This window comes from Mustela lutreola, chromosome X, assembly GCF_030435805.1.
Source record: "Mustela lutreola isolate mMusLut2 chromosome X, mMusLut2.pri, whole genome shotgun sequence".
NCBI classification, from domain to species: Eukaryota; Metazoa; Chordata; class Mammalia; order Carnivora; family Mustelidae; genus Mustela; species Mustela lutreola.
The window spans coordinates 102094354-102119668 of NC_081308.1; the positions used below are offsets into that span (position 1 = coordinate 102094354).

Below are 25315 nucleotides of genomic sequence, written 5' to 3' on the forward strand. Positions count from 1 at the left end.
GGCTGCACACTTGGATTACCCAACCGGAAATGCCTTGCGCACTTCGAGACATCTGACAATTTCACACACACGCAGATGCTGACTTTGATGTGTCTGTCAGCACAACCCTCAGAAACTTCGTTCACCACCATTTTCACCAGGTGTTGTAACGCTAATTTAGAGAGAAACTAAATAATGGGATATATTGAGGGCTTTTAAAAAGAGCCTTACACTTTGCATACGATACAATCGACTCATTTTAAGTGTATGGTTCTTTTTTGGTAAATTGGCAGAGTTGTGCACCCATCACCACAATCTGGTTTGAGCGTATTTTGATCCCTATTCACCGCCCCCAGCCCGCTGTCCACTGCCAATTCCCATAAAACCACAGTTAATCTCTCCTCAGACTCCTTGCCCTAAGCAACCATTGATCCTTCTTCTGTCTCTATGCAGTTGCTTTTTCTGGACAATTCATAGGGATGGAAGCCTACACTGTGTGGTCTTTTGCGACTGGCTTCTTTCACTTAGAGCAATGTTTTCCAGTTTCATGAATGTCGTAGCATGTGTCTGTATGCCATTCCTTTCTGTAGCTGAATAATATTCCATGGTATGGATATACCGCTTTATGGATATACCCTTTGTTGGCCCATTAGTTGATGGACATTTGGGTGGTTTTTTTGGTTGTTGTTCTTGTTATTAAGAGTAATCCAATAATTGGGAACATTTGTGTAGACATATGCTTTCAATTCTTTTGATTTCACTGCCCTTCGCTGGCGCTCCCTCGGCAGGCTCCCTTAGCCAATTTCTATCCTAACTCTTTTTTTTTCTATTTTTTTTTTCTATCCTAACTCTTAACACACTGCCCCGTAAGCTTGAATTCATTCTCTGTCCCTCCACTAGAGAAGGCAAGGACCATGTTCCCTCGTTCCCTGCTTTACTAGTGGAATTTCTGCGTCAGATGGCAACTGTATGTTTCACTTTTTCGGGAACTTCCAGATTCTTTTCCAGGGTGGCTGCACCATTTAAAATGGCCACTGGTAAATGTGTGAAGTTTCCAATTTCTCCATCTCCTCCACAACACTTAGTTGGTCTTTTTGTTTGGTATCTCCTTGTGATGTTAATTTGCCTAGACTGAGTGGTATTTGGTTAATTCGTTTCACCTCATTTGAATGACTAGCTTTTTAAATATTATAAAATCTAGTTGCTGAAATGCAGAATACATAGCCGGTCCATGCAAGGAGCTCATGGCTCCAAGAGGGAGACAGAGAAACATAATTATAATACAGTGTGTTAAGGATGCTGTGGGGGTCAGAGAAGAGGGATCCTAACCTCAGGAGGATGGAGGAAAGTATTCAAGAAGCCTTTTCTAGAAGGGGCTTTAAAGTACCTCTGGGTTTCTTTTCTATTCTTTTTAAAAAAATTTTGTTTATTTGACAGAGAGAGAGAGGGAGCATAAGCAGGGGGAGTGGGAGAAGGAGAAGCAGGCCTCCCGCTGAGCAGGGAGCCCGATGCGGGGCTGGATCCCAGGACCCTGGGACCATGACCTGAGCCAAAGGCAGACGCTTAATGACTGAGCCACCCAGGCACCCCTCTGGTTTTCTTTCTTGTATTTTTATCAAAATTATATACACATACACAGTTTTAAAAGTCAAGTAGTTCCACAAGCCTTGTTATTTTTTTTTAAAAAGATTTTATTTATTTATTTGACAGAGGGAGACACAGTGAGAGAGGGAACACAAGCAGGGGGAGTGGGCGAGAGAGAAGCACGCCTCTTCAGAAGCAGAGAGCCCGATGCGGGGCCCCATCCCAGAACCATGCCCTGAGCTGAAGGCAGATGCCCAATGGCTGAGCCACCCAGGTGTCCCCGTTATTTTTTTTTTAAAGAAAGGAGTCCCCAGCTTTTCTCCCCATTCCCTGCTCCACCCCCCCCAAAGCAACCACTTTCTATTCTTTTAACCCTTTGGCTATTTATTTCTCTATCTTTAAATAGCATAGCATGTTTTTATTTGAGGAAAAAAATAGCCCTGACATAGGCCAATTACCATCTTCACTTGTACTGATTTCTAAGTTGGTCAGCTGCATTAAATATTAACATATGGTTAATTATGAAAACCACAGTCACAGTGCAACCTGCCTTCTTGCAAATTAAACGAAAGAAGACACGCATTTCCAACAGTTAGGTACTGAGGTAAGACAAGATAATGCATTTTAAGGGACTGGCTAAGGAGTTTTCCTTACTGGTATTTTAGTACCATATAACTTTAATAAGCCAGAACCCAACTATAACCATTAATAAAGAAGGATGTTCTTTTCACTCAAACACAAAGAAAAAGCCAAATCACGGATCAGCAGCGTAGGACAGAGGTTGGCAAACTATGACTTGTGATCTAATAAAGTTTTATCAGATGAACCATTATAATCGGCTAGTTCGTGGGGAACACTTGACTTTCAACCACAGTTAAACAAAATGTTATTCTTCTATTCCATGTTTTCCACTAGTAGACCTGTATAACAAAAGCTTGTAGTCCATTATTGTATTTATGTCATTATATTTTATTATGAAGCCTAAGAGGTTTATTTTCTGTCCTTCACAGAAGTTTGACAACTCTTGGTTTAACCGAATGAACAGAAATTGCCACGTACTTGCTGGGTGACCTTGGGAAGTCACTTCATTTCTCTGGTCCTGATTTTCATTATATATAAAATGGACATAAAGTGTGATGGGTGGAGGAGATATGCTTTAGGGTATACCCCCCCTTCCTCTAAGTTTTATAATAATTAGTTAATTATGTAAGCATCTAAGATACCAGGAGCTATTAAAGGCATTGTGGATAGAGCAGGAAACAAGATCCCGTCCTGAAAGAGGATACTGTTCTAAATGAAAAGAGACTAAAGATGCAAAGTGTGGTCTGAGATTGGATCCTGACTGGAGCAAGCCAGCCTTATCGGACATTTGGAGGAAAGTAGGGAAATTGGAATATGCTTGGGTATTTGATGAGATAGAAATTTATTAACGTGCAACAGTGGAGGTGACCGACTGATTAAAAAAAAGTCACAAAGCATTATGTACCCATATTATCTCATTTTGGTAGAAAGTGCAGATATGTATTACGTACTCTTAGAAGCAGATCTGGAAGGATATGCACTAAGCTCTTTTTTTTCAAAGATTTATTTGAGAGAGAAAAAGATGGCACGAGTGGGGGAAGGGCAGAGAGAGAGGGAGAAGCAGACTCCCCGCTAAGCAGGGAGCCCGACAAGGGGCTCGATCCCAGGACTCTGGGATCATCACCTGAGCCAAAGACTTAACTGACTGAGTGAACCCGGGTACCCCCTGTACCAAGCTCTTAATATGGCTAATTTCTGGGAGGTGGGAATATAATGTTTCTCCTTTCTTACTTTTGTTTCTTAATTTTCTACAGGGAACCTACACTGCTTTTTATAAAAATAAAAGATTCTGTCTAATTGAAACAGAATCTCTTCCTTCGTGGAGTTTACATATCAGTCTCTCACATTACCGTGGCCGAATCTGTCCCTTGTTTTGCGGGGAAACAGCTGTAAATGAAGACTGCTCTCTCCCCCTGCAGGTGACGAAGGAGCATGGCTTTCTCTGGGAACCGATGCTGTTGGCATTTTCCTTGGAGTTTTCCTGGTGAGTAGAGCCTTCGTACACCCAGCGCTTTAGGAAGGGGTGGGATTCTATAGGGCGGCCGAGCATTAAAAAAGGTCAAGCGAGGCCAGGGTTGGCAGTGTCCGTCTGGGCAGTCACTGTCTAGGAGAGAAGGTGTCCAGTCTGATACCAGAGGCGGGTTTGTCTCTCTTGCGTCTGAGGACAAAGCATTGTGACAAAGCATTTGAATCTTATAACTACTTCTCTTATTCTAGGCTGGGGCTCCGTAAACCTGCCTCGTCTTTTGGTCAGTAAAGTCTGGTTGGAACACAGCCACACTCATTTGTTTATGAGTCCCCATCCCTGCCCTTGCCCTGCAGTGGCAGCGGGGAGCAGCGGCCCAGAGACCACATATGACCCACAGAACTAAAAACGTTTACCGTCTGGCCCTTGAAAGAGAAAGCCTGGGGACCCTGGGTCTTGCCACTTCCCAGTTCAGCGACCGGTTCAGCGACCGAACTCTGATTTATAAACGTCATCCTCTCCCGAGCGTTATTAGTGTGTGTGCCACTGCTCCCAATGTCAGATAACTCTAGGTTACTCGTGATGTTAGATTTCTTACCCTGCAAAGCGGCGGTGAAGGCCAGACCCTAGAAAAACTGAAATTTCTGGAAACTTCTGGAAACTTCCAGAAAAATGATAGCCTGTGAGCCCAATCGGTAGCTGGCTAGATGGTCCTCCATTCATCTAGCTAAGATCTACTTAGGCTTCAAATTTAGTTCAAGTGCCTCTTCCTCCCAGAAGCTTCCTCTCACCCCTCACCCTGATTTCACTGTCCCAGGCCAGTGCTCCCACAGCACCCTTTAGCAGACCCCGATCATAATACTTAGCACACCCCCCTGTAAGCATGGATTTATCCCTCAGACTGTCCACCAGAGAGGGCAAGGACCATGTTCGCTCATTCCCTGGCGTAGCCTGAGCCCAGCGTAAAGCCTAGCATATAGAAGCACATAGTAGCTCCCTAGCTGCGATTCCTTGGCCACGCTGCTTCTCTGAACCTCAGTCTTCCTGTCAGTAAAATGGGGATAATGGTAACAGTATCTCCTTGTATTGTTGTGTGGATCAAACGTGTGTATATTAGCTATTCAGTGCATACTTGTGGAGGAACGAAGGAGTGCATGACAGATAGGAGCTTGTTTGGGTTGTACTGGGCACAGTGAAAGTCTGCATCGGCCGTACCTAGAGTCACAGGGATTCACACGGATCGTTCTGTGTGCTCCGTTTGGACCAGCAACACACTCGTCCTCCACTGGCCACCCACACTAGAGCAGCCTTCGTCCACCCTGTCAGCACTTATGGACTACCTGCGTGCGCCGACGATGCTAGACGTTAGGGATGTACAGGGATACCCGGCGTCTCCATCCTCGTGGAGATTACGTTCTAGCGAGGAAGATGGGTCACAAACTGATACGTCATGTAGTACAGACCGGCATCAGTGATAAAGAAAAGAAACAGGCTAAATCACAGTCATTGAGATGGGCTCTTACTGTCTCGTGATCAGAGATAGCTTCTTCAGAGATGAGGCTGGAGGAATGCGCCAACCACGAGAGGAACTGGGGAAAGAATATTCTAGGCCGACGAAGAGTGCAGGCGAAGGCTGAAAGCCGTCAAGGATGTTGCACAGTCAAGAACATGGAAGGAGGCGAAGGAGGCTGGCAGGGTCAAGAGGCTGAGCTCTTTCTGAGAAGAGAAGGAAGTTGTTTAATGATTGTAAGCAGGATACGAACATCGGTCACTCTGTGTTTTTAGAAACTTAAAAAAAAATCTATGTGGGAGAATGATGGCGCCTCTCAAAGATGCTCACATACTAACCCCCAGAACTATGACTGTGTGGCTTTATATGACAGAAGGGACACTGCTTGTGTGACTCAGGATGGAAACCTGAGGAGATGACCCTGGTGGGTTCAATCGGATGACAAGGGTCCTTGTGAGAGGAAGGCAGAAGGGGCAGAGTCGGAGGGAGGGAATGTGTGCATGGAGGCAGGGCTCCCTGCCAGAACGATTGGAAGACAGAAGAAGGGGCTGCAGCCAAGGAATGTAGGCAGCGCATAGAGGCTGGGAAGAAAGGGGAACAGCGTCTTCCTTAAAGCCCCCAGAGAGGGGAACGCCTGGGTGGCTCAGTTGGTTAAGCATCTGCCTTCGCCTCAGGTCATGATCCCGGGGGTCCTGGGATCGAGTCCTGCATCGGGCTCCTTGTCCAGTGGGGGGCCTGCTTCTTCGTCTCCCTGCCGTTCCCCCTGCTTGTGTTCACTCTCTCTCTTTCTCTCCTTCACAGATAAAATCCTTAAAAACAAAAGCCCCCCAGAAGAACACAGCCCATGCGGACACCTAGACGTTTAGCCTTAATGAATCTCAGTTTGGACTTCTGACCTTCAAAACTGTAATATCTTACATTCATGGCATTTTAAGCCAGTAAGTTTGTGCTAATTTGTTACGGGAGCCACAGAAAACCAATGCTCCTTGTGTGTAAAGAGAAACCAAAAACTAATGAGATTAATGATTTACAGGGGTGGATGGGAACTTCGGAAAAGAGTATTTTGACTTTGTATTCTCCAGTAGTGGTTCCCAAACTTTAGTGTGCATCAGAGTCCCCTAGGGAGCTGTCTGGGGGGACTCTGGGAGATGGCCCCCCCTCCAGCATTCGTAGTCCGGTAGGGTAGGCCGAGGCTGGAGCTCAGTATTTGCATCTCTAACAAGTTCCCAGATGAAGCTGATGCTGCTGGTTCAGGGGGCACACTTCAGAACCCTTGTTGGTGAAGACTGTCCCCCACCCCCAAACAGAACAGAAATCCCGTTCACTAGATAGTAGCTTTGTTTTCCCCAGGGATACGGGTTGGCAATTCTGAATCTACGTAGATTCTAGTCTCGAGCAAATGATCTATTGTGAGTAATGAGAACCACCTTTTACTCTGTCGGAGGAAGGAGTTACATGGAAGAAAAGACAGAAGACTGGTGGTGATCAGAGGTTATTGAACGTACCACGCGTCGTTTTGTATGCACGCGCCCGCCCACCCAGAGACAGATACAGAAATAGAATGGTTTGTGGATATGCGTATATCTCCTAGCTCTGTCTGCTTAGAAGGCCTGGAAGCAGCAACACCCCAAAACCAGGGAGCACACCTAGCACTCAGATCTGGGTTTCAAAACACCATTCTCCAAATAAAAGGAACCAGAATTCTCGGAGAAATGGGCTGATTCCCATGCTGGGGCAGGGAGCCTAGAAGATGAGCCTGGAATGTCTTCTTCTGCCAGAAAGTAAGACAGTGTCCATGCAATAATGGCGACATGCCAGGAGGATGCAGGAGTCACTTCGAGGGGGGTTCCAATGGTGAACTCTGTGACAAGCCACAAGATAATTAATGGTAGTAATGGATCATAACCCAGAGAGTAAAATTAGCACCCACGAGTCCATGCAAATATAAAGAAATAACTGAGTAAATAAACAAATGAGGGAGAAGGCAAAGCAATTAATTAAATTAACTAAATTAATTAATTAATAATTCCAATCAATAAATTAATAAAATGTAGAGATTAATTAATAAAATTAATTAATTCCAATTAATGCAATAATTAATTAATAAAATGTAGAAAGAACAATGGGACTAGAAACTTCTTCGGCAAGTGCCATGGTAATAACTATTTCAGGCCAGAACCATCCACGCACCAAGAAGGACGCACCATCAGTTCTGTAGTGTTCTTGGGAACGCACATAACCTAAATGGAGTCCTGATGAGCCATCGGGTAAACCCCAAAGTGAAACCAGCTAGTGTTTTTCAAAAGCATCATGGGAATGAAAAGAGACCGAGAAACTATTCTGGGTTAAAAGGAGTCAAAGAAGACATCTGTGATCCCGACCTGAAAAAAGGACATTGGGACAAATGGAAAAAATACGTGTATCAATAATAGTATTTATTGCATGAGCATTAACTTCTCGGTCTGTAATACTGTACTGTGGTTCGATAAGATGGTAATAGAAATATATGTAAGATGGTTATAAAAAATGGGAAATCTGGGTAGGGTATAGGAGGACACTTCATACTAGTTTTGCAACTTTCTGGGGCGGGGGGTAAGTCTATAATATTTCAAAAGAAAAGTTGAAAGTGAAGTGACCTGAGCCACCCTGGGATCATGACCTGAGCTGAAGGCAGACGCTTAACTCACTGAGCCACCCAGGAGCCCCTCAATATTGTGGATTCAGAATCCTCTGGTATGTAAGCTGGACAGTTTATCATGGGGTTTGCATTTTATCTTTGTTTCCCCCCATAGTTTTTAATAGTGTTCCTCTCATCCAAGGGAGAACAAGGAAAAGGGGAGGGATTTCTTTGGTCCCTTCCTGTGTTTACCTCTGCCAAGGACTTTCCTCTTGAGAATCTGTCTCTGCCCTTTTCAAGGAAGGGTTTGAATTGTGCTGCCACCCAGACTGTGACCTTTGCAGAGCCCTGTTGGCCTGCTTGGGTTTCCACATGCTGTGCCCTTCCCTACATTTAGGCCTGTACCTGGAATGCTCTCTTATTAAAATTTTGTCTGTCTTTCAAGGCTCAGCTCCAGAACCACCCCCTCCAAGTTGTCTTCCTGGATTTACTCAGCCCAAAGCTATACTTCTCTTTCCTGGGTAAGTTATAGCTCTTAGTTCATTCCTCTTATTTGCCCCCTAGTCCCTCATCCGCGACCATATTCATTGCTTTGTACTTATTTGTATGCATGACTTACATCCTCTCTTCTACCGCATTAAAAATTCTTTGGGAGTAGGCACTTAAACGTTGTTCAGCTTGCAGTGAATTATTTTTTTCTCATTTTTAGTTGCAGAAAAGGTTCAGCAGTAAAATAAGTTGATTCCACCCCCACCCCCATGTACTTTGAATTGAATCTTTAGTTCCCCTAGTTTCTATAGAGCACTTTCTCTGTGAATTGTTGGAGTCACTTCCTTTGTCCCCAAGGGTCTCCTTTACAATTTAAAGTCTGTTGCTCTAGGATTTTCTTTTCCATTGCTTGGGTGGATTGCTTCCACCAGGGGGCGCTCGTTACTACATATAGGTGCATTTCTTCAGGTAAAATACCAAAGCGATGGAAAAACAAACAATAGGAGATTGGAACTGAACATCTCCCGAGATTTGACTTGGTCCCAGCACTAGCTGGCTACTCAAGCGGCATTTCACTTGTTATATTGTGTTTTGGTATGATTCTGGCCTTTGTGTAAAGACTTCTGTCTTTGTAACCTGCTTCATTTATTTCATCTACAAATATATGTATATACATATTTTAGATTTTATTTATTTATTTGACAGATAGAGAGTATAAGTAGGCAGAGAAGCAGGCAGAGGGAGAGGGAGAAGCAGACTCCCCACTGAGCAGGAAGCCCGATGCAGGGCTCGATCCCAGGACCCTGGGATCATGACCCGAGCCGAAGGCAGAGCCTTAACCAACTGAGCCACCCAGGTGCCCCGTCATCTACAAATATATATTGAGCATGTACTTTGTATCAGGTATTATTGTAGACACCGAGGCTTCATCTGTGAACAAAACCCACTAAGTTCCTGACTCACAAAGCTTATATTCCTATGTGGGCAACAGATAATCCATTGAGATAAACACATAAAATACATAGGATAGATAGGGATAAATATCAAAGCAAGAAAAACAACTCAAGGCTTTAGAGGCCATTGTAAGAATCTTGACTTTTTCCTGGAGTGTGATGGGAAGGAGTGGGGAATTTTGAGTAGAGGAGTGATGTGATTTGACATATTTTAAAAGAATTGCTCTAGTTGTGTTTTTGGATAAGAAGTCATCAGGGGACAAGCTTGGGCCAGTCTGATAGCTATGGAACTAGGGAGAAGTTGTTGGGTTTTGGGGTGTATTTCGAAGGTAGAGCCAAGTGCATTTGCTAACAGATCAGATGTAGGATGTTGGAGAAAGAGGAATGAAGGGAGACAGGGTCACCATGTTGCATAACACCAGGAGCATTGAATAAATGTGGCTGGTGCCCTCTGGAGTTGTGTAACACAGCATTTCTGTTCTGGATGTTGCCAAGGTTTTTGTTCTGAGCAGCTGGAAGGATGGGGTTGCATTGGTAAAGCCTGTGGGAAGAACAAGGTTGGAAGTATATCAGAAGCCCCATTTTGAAAGAAAGTGAAGACACAAAGGGAAAGCTATTCCATGCTGATGTACTGGGGAGAATCAGTATCGTTAAAATGTCTGTGCTCCCCAAAGCAATCTATAGACGGAGCGCCATCCTCACCAACATTCCAACAGCATTTTTCAGAGAAACAGAATGAATAATCCTAAAACATGTATGGAACTGCAGAAACCCCCAGGTAGCCAAAGCGACCTTGAGAGGGAAAAACAAAGCTGGAGGCATCATGCTCCCTGATTTCTATATTATTATGTTCCAAAGCTATAGTGATTAAAACAGTATGGAACTCGCATAAAAGCGGACATACAGATCCATGGAGCAGGATCGAGAGCCTGGAAATAAACCCACGCCTGTACAGTCAGCTAAGTATACAGCCAAGGCGAGCAAGGATATACAGCAGGGAAAGGAGAGCTTTTCAAGAAACGGTGCTGGGAAAACTGGGCAGCCACATGCCAAAGTATAAAACTGGGCCACTGTCTTAGCACCATCCACACAAATTAACTCAAAATGGATTAAAGACTTGAATGTGAGACCTGAGACCATAAAACTCCTAGGAGAAAACACAGGTCATAAGCTCCTTGTCATAGGTCTTGGTGACGAGTATTTTGAATCTGGCACCAGAAACAAAAGCTATGAAAGCAAAAATAAATACGGGGGATGACATCACACTGAGAAGCTTTTGCACAGCAGAGGAAACCATTCACAAAATTAAAAGACCATCTATCGAATGGGACAAAATATTTACAAATCACGTATCTAATAAGGGGCTAATATCCAAAATATATAAAGAACTCATCCAGCTCAGTAGCAAAAGGCAATCTGATTAAAAATTGCCTTTAGATCTGAGTGGAGATTTTTTTCGAAGAAGATACCCAGATGCCCGACAGGCACATGAACATACGCTCAGCATCACTCCTCATCAGGGAACTGCAAACCACAACCACAGTGAGCTACCACCCCACACCTGTCAGAATGGCTAGTATTAAAAAGCAAGAAATAACAAGTATTGGCGAGGATGCGGAGAGATGGGAACCCTCGCACATGGCCGACTAGAAGGCAGATTGGTGCCGCCATTATGGAAAGCAGTATGGTGAGTCCTCAGAGAATTAAAATGAAGCTACCATATGAACCAGCAAGCCCACTTTGGGGTATTTATTCAAAGAAAATGAAAACACTAACTTGAAAAGATAGATGCACCTCATGTTCATTTCAGCATTATTTACAGTAGCCAGGATATGGCAACTACTGAGTGTCCATTGATGGATGAATGGAAAAAGAAATTTGTGTGTGTATGTGTATACATATATATGTATGTGTATACACATACACACGTACATGTAGTGGAATATTGTATGTATTACATATATACATGCATATATACATATGTATAAATATATGGAATATATAAATATATATAATGGAATGTTATTCAGCCATAGAAAAGAATAAAATCTTGTCATTTGCAACAACATGGGTGGACCTTGAGGGCATTATGCTAAGTAAAATAAGATAGGCGGAGAAAGACAAATACCATATTATCTCATTTCTATATGGACTCTAAAAACAAACAAACAAACAAAAAGAAAAACTAAGCTCATTGGGCACCTGTGTGGCTCAGTTGGTTAAGAGATTGCCTTTGGGGGCACCTGGGTGGCTCAGTGGGTTAATCCTCTGCCTTCGGCTCAGGTCATGATCTCAGGGTCCTGGGATCGAGTCCCACATAGGGTTCTCTGCTCGGCAGGGAGCCTGCTTCCTCCTCTCTCTCGCTGCCTACTTGTGATCTCTCTCTGTCAAATAAATAAATAAAATCTTTAAAAAAAGAGAGAGAGATTGCCTTTGGCTCAGGTCATGATCCTGGGGTTCTGGGATCAAGTCCTACACTGGGCGCCCCCTGCTCTGTGTCTCCCTCTGCTTGCCACTACCCCTACTTGTGCTCTCTCTGGCAAATAAATGAATAAAGTCTTAAAAAAAAACTAAGCTCATTGATACAGAGAACCCATTGGTGGTAGCCAGAGGCAGGGGGTGTGGGTAGGAGAAATGGATGAACTGTTTTGTTTTTTTAAGACTTTATTTATTTGCGAGAGAGAGAGAGAGAGAGAGAGAGAGAGAGCGCGCGAGCATGAGCAGGGGTGAGGGGCAGAAGGAGAGGGAGAAGCAGACTCCCTGCTGAGCAGGGAGCCCAACATGGGACTCCATCCCAGGATCCTGGGATCATGACCTGAGCTGAAGGCAGACTCTTAACTGACTGAGCCACCCAGGTGACTTGAACTGAGTTTTTAAAAATTTAAGTAAATGGTTGAAAAAAAATACTGTGGGAAGAACAAGGACGGAGGTATATCAGATGTTAACCTTTGGATATGTTAAATTTGAGATGCCCATTAGACATGTAAGTGGAGGGATGGAAGCTGTAGGCTGTCTGAGCCTGGCATTCATAGCAGTGGTTAGGGCTGGAGATGAACATCTTTTAGTCCTAGGCTTCTAGATAGTATTCAGAGCCCTGAGATGGATGATAAGAAGACACTGAGAACAGTTAGAGAAGAGAAGGGGACCAAGGACCCAGCCCTGGGGCACTCCCACATTGAAAGGTTAGCAAGACGAGGAGGAACAAGCCAAAGAGACTGGCAGGATATGGCCAGCAAGGCAGAAGGAAAACCAGAAGACAGTGATGTCATGGAAGTCAAGCGAAGAAGGTTCTTCGGGGAAGAAGGACTGATCAACTATGGAAAGCATCTCCGTTTGGCCAAGCAAGAGGAGGGCTGAGAATTCTCTTCAGCAACCTCAGGGCCTTGATAACAGCCATCTCAGGGGGCGGAAGCTTGATGGGAGTGGATTCAAGAGAGAAGGGGGAGGAGGGAGATTGTCCGCGGGGGATGTAGACAAGCCTCGTGAAGAGTCGTGCTGTAGAGAAGAGTAAGGAAGTGGGGCAGTCACTGGAACCGTGTGGGGGTTGTTTCGAGGGGGTCCTTAGCATAGGAAGAATAGAAAGTTTGCCCCCGGAGTACTCACTGGTTGTTGGAGTTCACTTGTCCGTATTCACCGGCATGTCTTGGCCTGGCAGCCAGCCGTCCTCAGAGAAGCCAGAGGGAGAGGGAAGGGAAGTCGTCAGCAGGTCTGAGCAGAACAGACTAGGGAAAGCCCTGGACAGCCTTTAAGGGACCTGGACTTAGAACCTCTGTGCTTAGCAAAGGAGAGAGTGTCTCCAAGTGTGGGAAACAGAACAGAGCCATGAGCTGTCGCTGTTCCAAGTGGCCTCCGTGGTGACTGCGGCCTCCTTTGCCAACCTTGGAGGATCTGGCTTCAGTTACGCTAAAATGGGTGTGGGGGTCCCCTTCCAGAAACATTGCCTATTGCACAGAAGGAAGAGGAAAAGAACTTCCTACAGATACGGTGAGGATGGCTAAGCCCCAGGGAGAGCTTGAACGCAGTGGGAAAATGGACATAAACATTCAGGCCTCAGTTCCACAAAGTCTTTCCTAGGTCCCGGGTAAGATGTCCCCTCAGGCTCAGAACACGGTGTGGTACAGGGCTCGCCGCTTAGCTCCATGTTTTTGTTGTGATGGCTTCGGAAACGTGGCTGAGTTTTCCTGGCCTCCGTGTACAGTTCGGATGTGAATTTCTTTCCTCTTGTCTGGTCTTCAAGGCCCCGCCCAAGTGTTCCCTGTTGGGCGGAGCCTGCCCAGCGAGATGAATCCTTTTCTTCTCAACATTACCATAACCACTTTTTCTCCTTGGGCCTCAGTTTCTCACCCGCTTCATCTCGATGTAATAAGACCAGGATTCCCCTCGTTGGGGTTTTGCCAGGATTACAGAAGCTGATACACATGTGAAGCACCTAGCACAGCGCCCGGCATGTGGTCAGTGCCCAGTACTCCCTTGGTACTTGTCTCTCTTCTCAAGGGATGCGACTGTGCCTTTAGTTTTGCGCCACTAATTCATAGCAGCAGGTCCGGTATAGTATACTAGGTGCTTAATAAGTTTTTGTGTGAATAAACCAGGTTTCTGAATCAAAGTCAGTTCCTGTTCTGTGCTTTCGTATATGGAGAGCCCTTTTAACATCTCACTTACTTATTCCTGTGTACCAGTTCATGTGGTTAAGGACGAAGGTTCTAGAGCCTGTTCACCTGGTTCATATCATTGCATTGCCACTTATTCGCTTATTAACCTATCAGCGCCTCAGCTTCCTCGACTAGAAAGTGAGAAAGAACTATGGGAAGTTAAACAGAGTTCCTGAATGCTCAAGAGTTAACTACACTTACTATTAATCTTCTTGTTAAGTACATGGTTTATTGAACACCTCTGATGTTTCAGGGAATGTGCTAGACCATCGAGATGCAAAGAGGACTACAGCTTAGTCCCTGCTCTCAAGTCAGCTTGTACAGAGGCCAGTAGAGGAACAGAGAGTCTCTCCTGCCTTTTCACATGCTCCCTCCCCGTGAACTTTCTGAAAAGGTTGGCATTTATATTCTTCCCTTTCTCACCCCAATGAGGTCGGGTGAGAGGGAATGGAAAGGACCCCTTTCTAGCTCGTGCTCGTAACAGAGAACCTCGCAGAGATGGTGGGAATGATTGAGGTCAAGGGCAGGGAGCTGGAGGATGAAAACCTCTATGCCTCTGTCTCTGAGGAAACCAATAAAGCCATTGAAGCTTGGCCATTTCCCCCAAGCAGTTAATGCGAACAGTAGAATTTAGAGTTCCCGGTGTTCCTCTGGAGCTGAATTTGGCAGGTGATAAGCAGCTTGTAAAAGGGCTTATTATTTGAGCAGAGCTTTGGCTGCCTGACTTTTCAAGTTGATTATTTATTTTGCGTGTTGTATAACAGAGCATTGGGCAACGCTCAGAAGAGGCCTTCTGGGTCAGAGAGTAGGTAGGGACTTTTCTGGCTCTCCCTTCCCAACAGAACCAGATTCTAGCTGCAGAGTGAGGGGCAAGCTTACAGATGAGCCCAGGCCGTGGCTTTTGGAGAGCCCTTAGCCACCAGACCAGCCTTCTTAATCAACAGGGGCTGGACACATCCAAGTTTTCCTTAAGTCCTAGTTCAAGAAAAAAAATGGGCACGTGTAATTTCTCCAACTTACACTGATCACGCGACCTTGCCTTTGACAGATACGCTTTTTTTTTTTTTTTTAAAGATTTATTTATTTATTTGACAGAGAGAAATCACAAGTAGATGGAGAGGCAGGCAGAGAGAGAGAGAGAGAGGGAAGCAGGCTCCCTGCCGAGCAGAGAGCCCGATGCGGGACTCGATCCCAGGACCCTGAGATCATGACCTGAGCCGAAGGCAGCGGCTTAACCCACTGAGCCACCCAGGCGCCCGACAGATACGCTTTTTAAGACCAACTTTTGGTCATCGGCTAGAGGCCATCATACATGGGGTCCCTGTCATCTCAGGGAGGACATGTTCTGAAAGGTAGAGCTTTCTGCGGGTCCTGGTGAAAAATGGCCAAGAGGTCTTCCCTCCTCCGTGAGGGGGGTGCCAAGGCAAAATCGTCCCCAGCCCTTTTGGTTCAAGCTTTAAAGCCTTGTGCCTCTCAGCCTATGCTAGCTAATCCTGCTGGCTTGTTGGCATCTCGAGGATTTAGAAGCACAGAATAAGGGAAGTTTCTGGTCTTTCTATTCTAAACTTTAAAAAGTTGGAACCTGGTCCCTCAAGGGATTGAGATGGTCTTGTCAAAGAGAAACTTGGTTGTGTCTTTTTTTTCCCCTCACTTTTCTCTTATTTGGTTTTGATGGCAGCCCGAATCCGTGAGGAAGTTCTGATGTAGAGGCTCTAAGCCAGCTTTGTGTCCAGTGATAGTAGGAAAATGGGAAGTGGCAGGAGGTGACGGGTGCCCAGGAAGAGAGTTCATGAGCTATCAAACGAATTTTGGGTGTCTTAGGGTATTTTGCAGACTGGTTGGCCCTTTCCTGTCATGTAGCAATGCCATCGGGAGCCCATGAACTTGAAGGGCACCATGGCAGAGAAAAAGACAGCTGAAAGCCCGCGCACCTTCATTGCCTCATCCCAGAGGGGATGCCCGTCACGTCTGCCTGCATTTCAGTGACAGGAACTCATCACCTAACCCTGACCTAACTGCAAGGGAGACTGGGATATGGGACAGCTGGCCATGGCCTCCGTGGCATTCCCCGGGTCCCAGATGACCATCAACTTCCCATCCCACTCAGGGAATGTAGGAGTGATGCTTATGTTCTAATTCTGTAACGGACTGAGCAGCGATCACTGAAGCCCCTCTGCCATGCGGCAGAGGGCTCGTTTCCTCCCGGGAGAGGAGTCAGGGCAGGCATACTCCCGTTTCTCCTTTACGGTCCTTTTCCCCCCTCGTCCCTCAAAACAAAACCCCCATGCTCCCTTCTGCTTCTGTCCCTGAAGTCCCACTCCATGTGAACAGAAGAGGAGCCTCCGGGTCAAACAGCTCTGGCCCCCATCCCGGGTTCTGATTCTGCCTGGAGTTGTGGGAGCATCAGAGAAGAAAGTACGAGAGAGTTGTTCTTGGTCAAGTTGATCTCCCAAGGCCAGGGGAGGCCGTTCGTGTTTGCGGTGGTCCTAATGCCTCAGGCTTGATTCAGCTCCATTTAATTTACAGTGAGCGCTCTGACTGGATCAGCTGAGCAGACTCCCCCAGTGTCCAGGAGTATCACCGGGTGAAGGAAGGTGGTCCTTCTCCCAGGAGGAGGGTGACTAGTGGAGCCATGTCCAGATTTCTTGCTGGAAGTGAAGACCAAACTCCCAGAAAGACCTAAGAGGTAAAAAGTGGTTGAAGTGGTTGGCTGTTCCTGATCTGATGCAGTGTTTACCTGAACCATAACCACTGGAGTATACTAGAGAGAGAGAGAGAGAGAGAGAGAGAGTGTGTGTGTGTATGTATATGTATGCATATATGTATTTATATAAAATATATAAGTGCTATTAAATTCTGTATGCGTCTAGTTTTCTTGAATCGGGGTGAGACTCACCCAGATGTTAGTTCATAAAAATAAACCACATCGGCTTTGTAGAATCACCTCCAAACTCATTATGGTTGAAACACTTCCAGGATCTGCGTACAGCAGTCATTTGGGTTGGAGTTTCCCATTTAAATTTATTTCACGCAATTCAACCTTATGTCCTTTTTAATGTGTTCTTAATTGTGTCTCAGTTATTTCATTATGTCATCTGTAAATCTAGTTGTGAAAACATCGTTTGAGGGTGGCTGTTTACACTTCCCTTTTCTTTTGCTATAGCACGATTTTGATTCTTCAATTTGACACTTTCATGTCTTCCTCTTCCTGTTTCATATGTCGGCTATGATCACTTTCCTCCGTAAGATCCCTCCTCCTCCCCAACATCAAATCCCAAGATTTCCCCCTTTTCTATATCTCTGGTTGGAGATCTTACGTATGATTTCTAGTAAAACTTTGAAGTGGTGGAAGAGGTTTAACTTTTAGCCAGTTGGACTCTTTGAGACTTACGTGATCACTCCAAGGACTTCAAAGAAATTCACCTTAAAACCTAAAATATTCTACTGTGATATTTCATTTGTCTTCTTCAAGTATCTGGAAACTAGGTGGGGATGAGTTTTACCTTTTCTGATTGACAAATGTCAAATCAAGGTTCAGAGATGACCAATAACATTTCCACTATGATCATCCTGCTGGTTGTGGGGATGTCCAGCCCCACATCACGAAATGATGACCTGTGGATTCTGGCTGATTATTTCCAGCTTGGGCTAACAAAGATACCGGACAGGCTGAGGGAGACTTCTTTGCATCCTGTGGGGGTTAATGGTCTGGCAGAGGCAGAATTCTGGGGTTAGAAGTCCCCAGAGGGCAGGGGCCCCAGCATCTAGGCCATCCTTCTTTTTTATCCTGTGCATGGCTGGGCCTTTGGGGCCTGGCCCAGCTCTCCCAGTAATACCTGGTGGTAATCCTTGCCTACAGAGGAAGTGGACATGGTAGGGATTTCGCTGTGAATAACGAACATTTTCAAGGGTTGGTTCTTCAAGTAAGTGATGGCTGAGGCTGGGAGAGAGAACGGCTTTCCCTGCAGCTTGTCAAATGAAGCAACGGCTATGAGAGTGGTTTCTAAATCGTGAAAATATGGAACACACGATGGCTATTGCTATCGCCTTGTAAATTGCACCAGTCGCTTTTCTCCCAAGATTTTTAGGAAAGATCTCAAGTATTGCTACAGTTAAAAACTTCAAAAATCACCTTGTTTGGCTTACGTCTGACAAGTGTTTTTTTTTATTTTTCTTCTTGAAGGTAGAACCCATGGCTTATTTTTCGTTTCCCCCCAACTTCGTTGAGGTATAATTGGTATCCAAAAAAAAAAAAAAAAAAAAAAAAAACCATTGCAAATAATGAATATATAAAATTTGGTGAGTTATGGACGGACCTCGAAGATGTTATCCTAAGTGAAATAAGCTGGTCACAGGACAGATGCTGCGCAATTCCTTACACGCGAGGTGTCTAAAATAGTCAAAGGTATAGAGACAGACAATAGGGTGGTGTTATTAGGAGATGGGGGGGCGCAGGGATGGAGGGTTGTCGCTCAATGGGCATAAAGTTCCAGTTATACAAGAGGAGTAAAGTTCCAGGTAGCTGCTGTAGGGCGTAGTGCCCAACATTAACAATAGGGTATTGTGCACTTAATTGATTAGTGCATTTTTTTTTTTAACACCATTGGGTTTCCCTAAGGATCTGCCTAAGCTTGAGAAATCACCTTTTTCTTTTTTTTTCATTTTTTAAAAAAATGTACTTTCTTTTCCAGTGGAACAGAATTCATTGTTTATGCACCACACCCAGTACTCCATGCAATCCGTGCCCTCCACAATACCCACCACCAGGCTCCCCCAACCTCCCACCCCCCGCCCCTTCAAAACCCTCAGATTGTTTTTCAGAGTCCATAGTCTCTCGTGGTTCGTCTCCTCCTCCAATTTCCCTCAACTCCCTTCTCCTCTCCATCTCCCCATGTCCTCTATGTTATTTCTTACGCTCAGCGCCTCGCGGTTCTGGGAACAATGCAGAGAAGCTCCTCTGTTGGAAGTTAGAGCGGATCTCCCAAGTCAGTGTTGCCCCTGCTTTGTCAGCACTGGATTTTTCTGAAAGAAGACTTTGGCATGGCCTCATGTTTATTCTTAGCTATTCTTCCCAATTTTCTGTCACTCAGAGCTGACTGAGCCAGGGAGTTGGTGTGGGGACAGGGAACTTTGAGGCCTGGCATGATCCCAGGGAGATACTCAATAGCACAACATTTAACCCTAGGCCAGGCGTCTGGCACCTTCTGTCCTCTGGTAATTTGCCCCGGTTGTGGAAGGAGAAAATAGCTACAAACTCCCTCAAACAGAGATAGCATTAAAGCCACACATTTTATTCCCTAGGCCTTTTCTAGTGGCTTGCTTATAATGGCAGCTAGCTCTGAAGAGGTCTGTAACCTGGTTTCCCAGCCATACAGATTAGAAGCAACAGGAAGAGATGTTGCAGTGGGGGATGGGTGGGGTGGGGAGAAGGTCAGACTGACAGGGGCAGGGCCCACTGAAGGCCTGACATCCTGAAAAGGGACGGAAAAACAAAATGGTTTAACGCAGTACAGGATGTCGCTTCTGATTACCCTGGGTTAGCCGGAAAAAAGATTTGAGAGAGTTAAGAGATCTGGGAATCACGTAATATATACGCATGTATTTTGTGTCATCAAAAATACTCTTTAAAAGTTCTGCAGTTTAAAGGATAAGATTCCGTTATCTGCACAAATCCAGTTGTTTCTGACTCCTCCCTGGCTCACCTCAACCAGAATTAGGAGGTTATTTACTGTAGTGACATTATAATGCTTTTTTTTTTTAGAGGAAGGATTTGGGCGTACTGAGAGGGACTGAGACTAACACGCATTTTGTGAGAGAGATTCGGGCACTGAGGCAGAGTCATTCATTCTGCTTTGGTCCACATAGAGGTGTCCCCTTCTAGACATCTAGACATGAAGGAGGCATCGCAGCCTCCTTCAACTGCCCAGAGGAGTTTTCTCACATTTTTGTGATTGGCCCAGGATCACACCTGTGATCCTCCCAGGAAGCCCGAGCTGTGTGGGAGCGCCTGGGGTCCCCAACAGGAAGTGACTTCAGTCCTTAAGTCTGCTGCCTGCCAGCTCGATTGTTGTTGCCTGGGTTCACTGTGCCGAGGAACCGGCCCAGCCTAGTTGTCACCCGCTTCGAGTCAGAGAGCGGGGCAGGGCACAGAGGCTGCTGGCGTGGACGTCCCGCCCTGGCTGCCTGGCACGGCCGGGCGCTCTCGCACCAGCTGCCCTGAATTCGCAGGCCTTGGGTGGGAGGCGATGCTGCTGGTTGGGCCGGGGCTTTCGGTGGCAATCACCCCGCCGCCCTCCCCACCCCCACCTTTAGCTGATCATTTGAGAGTCTGGCCTCACACCTGTGCCAGCAGGAAGGTCTGTTTGGCTCGCTGTTCTCCCCGAGCCCCCGTCCCACGACAGAGTGTGCCTGACTTGGCTCAAAGCTGGGAAGAAACAGTGAGGCCGCCGAGCCCATAAAGCAGTCAGGAACCTGTCTCACTTAGCCCTTGGGATTGTAATACCTTGGCTCCGCCGGCTGCTGCCCTTCCCTGTTTCTGTGTTCTGGCCCTTAAGGTGCTTCCAGGAGGGCTGGTTGCTAATTGGGAACCGTACTGCACCCGCCTTCTGTGGGCAATGATTCTTAGGACAGGGTACAATTACTAAGCAGGGAGCTAAAACATGATGGAGCCCTGGGCCAGGACTTGGGCCGCTGGCGCTCTGGTCCCGCATTAGCCGTGGACCGCTGTGTGATCTCAGATCTCTGAGCCACCTGCCCCAGTGGGAGGGGGTGATGGTTCTAGGAGAGGCTCTCTGAGCTCTAAGTATGAAACCTTCCGTCCTCTTTACTGTTCAGACAGACAGAAACCTCTTGGTCCTTCCCCGAGAGCGTCTTCTCTTTTGCCCTGGGTACCCATGTTCCCCTTCACGGGAGCCTTGCTTTGGGGGAAGTAGTTATTAATCGATTTCTCTTGCAGGCTACCCTGGGACTAAGGAAAGCTTGTTTAGAGAAGCGTAAGTGCTGGGGGTTTTGTCTTTGGAACTGCCATATGGAATTCAGGATGACCAGTTAGCATAGCCCCATCTAGAATTTTAATCCCGGGGGCATGGGGAGATGAGCCCAGCTGTGATGCAGTGAGATCTGGAACCAGGCCTCAGCCTCCGTTTGCTCTCCGGCAAGTGACGGAGTGGGCGCAGAAGGAAGACACTGTGCCACCCCCTCTTGTACTGGGCACCGCCCAGAAAAAGCTTTTGGGCCTCCATCAAGTTGTTTCCTCCAATTGGCATGCCCTCCTTCGCCTCTTAGCTTATGCGAAATCCTGCCCGTCCAGCGTGTTCCACCTAAGTCCAGCACATGTTTCCTGAGGACGTCCCACCGACCTAGCCCTCTCTGGGGCATACACAGATGAAAAAAGGCTTAGTCACCACTGTCAGGCTGACCGAACGCTAGCGTCCTATTTGCTTCACACTCGTTCTTTTCTCCTCTCTGGCGAAAATCTAAGCTCTCCGAGGGCAATGGCTGCGTTTTGAGGGTCCCACCACCGCTCCAAGTTGGGCGAGTCCCTAGAAGGACTCGAGAGCCACAACAGCAGGTTTTATTTGCAGCTCAGGTTTCACAGCAAAGGACAGAGAGACAGGCAGATGGAAAATGCGGCCTCAGCCAGGCATGGGCTTTCAGGTTCTTCCCCATGGAAGGCGACCCAGGAGCATCTAACAGCAAATTGTAGGGACACCTGTAATAAGTCTCTGCCCAGGAGAGCCCACTTAAGCCTCAGCATCTGAGGCCCTGAAACAAAACTCGGGATTCCAGCATCAAAACTAGGTACATCATGAATGTCATTAGATAATTCTGAGAGGTCCTTGTGAGCTGGTACAACCTGCCCCATTGCTCTGGACACGCAAACCAACATCATCAATCAGAGACACAGAGAACCTTGTGAGGGCCACATTGCCAGGGGATGGGTTCAGGGTCACTTATGATTCCAGGCTCCCCTGGGGTCATGCAAGGAGTGAGCAACTCGACCTTCTGCCTTAATTTCCTCTTCTGAGCGGTGTCCTCTCCATTTCACATATCCTCACGAATCCTCTCAGAGGACCCTCTTGGCACGGAGTCATGCCAGAGCTGACCTCTCCTCTGAGCTCAAGACTCGTGTGTATTTCACCATCTACTTGCCATGTCCAGGCTTGTAAGTGTTGGCACCCCCATGTGTTAAAATCTGAACTCGAATTCCTCCCTTAGCCCGCTCTTCTCTATCTCAGGAACTGTCGGCCTCCTCGGCGCTGTTGTTCAGGCCCCACAGAAGTGGGCTGTGATCCTTGGTTCTCTTCGGCTGCCCTCCCACAGCCAGTCAGTGATTCCCGTTGGCTCCAACTCTGAGGCACGTCCCCTGTATGACCACCTGTCATTCTCTCAGCCCCCGTAGTCTAGAGCACCCTCAGCTTTCATCTGGATTACTCACCTAAGTGTTTCTGTTTGTCTCCCCAATGGCCTGTTCCCCACTCACCACCCAGAGTGGTCCTTAAGACTCTAATACCAGATACGTCACTGCCTGCCATTCACAACCTCTGATGGCTCCTCCACAGGCTTGGATTAAAATTCAAACCTTTGGGGTGCCTGGGTGGTTCAGTGGGTTAAGCCTCTGCCTTCGACTCGGGTCATGATCCCAGGGTCCTGTGACCGAGCCTTGTGTCGGGCTCTCTGCTCAACGGGGAGCCTGCTTCCCCTCTCTCTATGCCTGCCTCTCTGCCAGCCTCTGATCTCTGTTTGTCAAATAAATAAATAAAATCTTAAAAAAGAAATTCAAACCTTTCAGTCCCCTGCTGACTCGTCACACTCTAGCCTCGCACTAGAGTGGATCTTGTTTCTTCCTCACGCGATCTCCTTTCTTCCAGGACTGTTCTTCCCCTAACCCTTCAAATGCTTTACTTTTTTTTTAAGATCTAGTTACTCGTTTATTTTAGAGAATGGGGAGGGGCAGAGGGAGAGAGAGTCGCAAGCTGACTCTGCACTGAGCAAGGAGCGCCCATGTGGGGCTCGATCTCGCGATCCTGTGATCACAACCTGAGCCGAAACCGAGAGTTGGAGGCTTAACAGACCGCGCCACCCAGGCGCCCCTCAAATGCTTTGTGTTTTACTTCCACTGTCAGTCCCTCACAGAGACCTTCTCTGACCGCCTGATCGAAGGTAGCCTGGCCCCTCCCCTCATCTGAGATCGTGATTATTGATTTGTCTATGTATTTGTTGTCTCGCAACACTGCTCTTTTTTTTTTTTTAAATCTTGCCCACGGTAGTAGCTCTAGCACCTGGCACCATGCCAGAGTAGGGATTCAGAATTATTTGTTGATGAACGCAGTGGATAATTAATCAACAGTCCACCTGTGATTCCGAGCTGGTCTCTGCCCTTAAAGGTTTATGTTCTACTGAAGAGTTGAGGAGGAAAAAGGAAAATGTACAGAAAACTTTTCTGTGCTTTCTGGTATCCAACCTAGGGCAGGTCAGCGTCCTGGATGGGAGAAACCAGCAACCAATGGATAACATCATACAGCTGGCGGCTGTCCAGCCCGGCGTTCTCTTAGATGGGCTTCGACGGGCTGTTTGAAGGGAGGTGCCAGCAGCTTGGAAATTCCAAATGGAAGACAAGGCTAGTGGGAGCTGAGGTTACCCAGGGCAGAGGCAGTGCTGTCTCTGCCAGAGTAGAAACCACGACTCTGCTTTGCTTTGGGCCTCTCTGGCTTCTTCAGAGACTGACCATATAGGCTTGAGAGAGCCAGTAGATGGTGTGATATTATTTAATAAGTTTCTGTTCTGTTTAAACTAGTCAGAGTGGATTCTGTAGTTCGCACCTAAGAATCTGCTCTCTCTGATAGGCTGAGAAAAAAAAAAAAGGTTGAAAATCAGAATCCTGACTCGTAACCAACATTGAAGCTTGAATGGAAAATGTTAAAATGATGCGGACATTGGAGGCGTTGCTTCAAGCCCTAACCAATCAATACAGGTAACCGTGTGAAGTGACATGCCAAGTTTGAGGCAGAGTAATTTATTCAGTTCTATGCCCTGGAGGAAATTGTGTATGTTTTTATGTGTTCGTAAAGCACCATTAAAAAAAAAAAAAGAGCATATGCTTCTTTAAGTTAGATGCTATTATAATCCAGTGTAATTTTCATTACAAGTGTATCAGTTACTAAAGTGGAAGAGACTTAAAGTATTTAAAAAAGGCAAAACTAAACTGCAGCGTGAAAGAGACAGAATATTTTTAAAAGGCAAAACTAAGTGACAGCGTTAAAAGTTGGAACTTGGATGATATAAAGCTATAAACAAAAGCAAGAACGAGATTACCATAAAAGTCAGCTAGTAGTTAATTTTAGGTTTGGGCTCTATGCGTCAGGCTTCTGAAGCAGCTGGCAAAGTTCTCTTTCTTGATTTAAATAATAATAAAAAAGTATTTACTTTATAATTTCCTTATCAAGATCTACAGTTTTCTATATATTCTGCAATTAAATAATGGCTAAAAAGTGAGTATATCAACTACTCAAACATGAATTATTTTTATGCACCTGTCCCTGTGTGTTTTCATTTCAGAATCTCTTAAGACTTTGTTATAGATTTTTGTCTCTGGGAACAAGTGAGTTCTGTATAAGTTTAACAGAGAGCATCAAGCATATATCATTTCTTATAATCAAATTCATACGAATGAAAATTTTCTCCCTTGTGAAGTTGGGAAAGACTTAAAACGATTTTATTACTCAGTGTTGGCGAAAATAGGAAGAGACAGGTACTGGTACGTGTTGTGCTGGCGGTGGCGGCATGAGTGAGTATGATCTTTCTAGTACGCCGTTTTGCGGTCTGTAACAAGGGCCTTAAAAATAACCCTGTGAATTCAGTTCTAGGAATTTCATGTTGAGGAAATGGTCAGAGATGTTCAAGAAAACATACATACAAGAATGTTCTCGGCAACAGCTTTGTAATAGCAATGTCTTGGAAACAGCAGGAATGTTGACCAGTGGGGAAGTAGTACCATCCCTAAATGAAACAGTACGTAGCCATCAGTATGATGGTTTGGCACATAGGCATGTAGAATGGTGAGGATGATGATGGCAGCGACCAGCTTTTATTGATCACTTCCTATTTGTTGGGGACTCCCAAACCGCTTTACTTAAATTCTCTCTTCCTTGCAACACTTGGGTAATTTATGTAGTCTAGTAGTATCTCATTTTATTTAGTGAGTAGTATCTCATTTTGCAGATGAGAAAACTGAGGTTTAGAAAGGTCCTGTAACTTACCCAGGCAACAGAGCGGGAGCCTGACTCCAGGCTTGGATACTTGAATTTCCAAAAAGGCTGTTAATAGTACTAATATTTAGGTGGTGGGAGTAGAGTGCTTCTTCTTTTCTACCTTATACTTTCCTTTAAGGTAGAAGTGTTATAAAAGAAACACTTATCAATATTGCAATCTGAGAACAAGACGAACTGCTGCCACATATTCCTGCCACACAGGGATACGCTGACT

The 25315-nt window shown here is 45.9% G+C and overlaps 1 long non-coding RNA gene across 5 annotated transcripts in view; it reads left to right on the forward strand.

Moving 5' to 3' along the window:
* Positions 1-25315, forward strand: part of LOC131821871 (uncharacterized) — an 86923-nt gene that overhangs the window by 660 nt on the left and 60948 nt on the right. For 4 of the 5 annotated variants that reach the window (XR_009350003.1, XR_009350007.1, XR_009350006.1 and 1 more), the window contains exons 2-4: positions 3564-3628; positions 8183-8258; positions 16358-16517. This is a non-coding gene — a long non-coding RNA (uncharacterized LOC131821871). Of the gene's footprint in view, positions 1-3563; positions 3629-5921; positions 6059-8182; positions 8259-16357; positions 16518-25315 lie in introns of all 5 variants that reach the window. The other variant, XR_009350004.1, reaches the window with a different exon arrangement.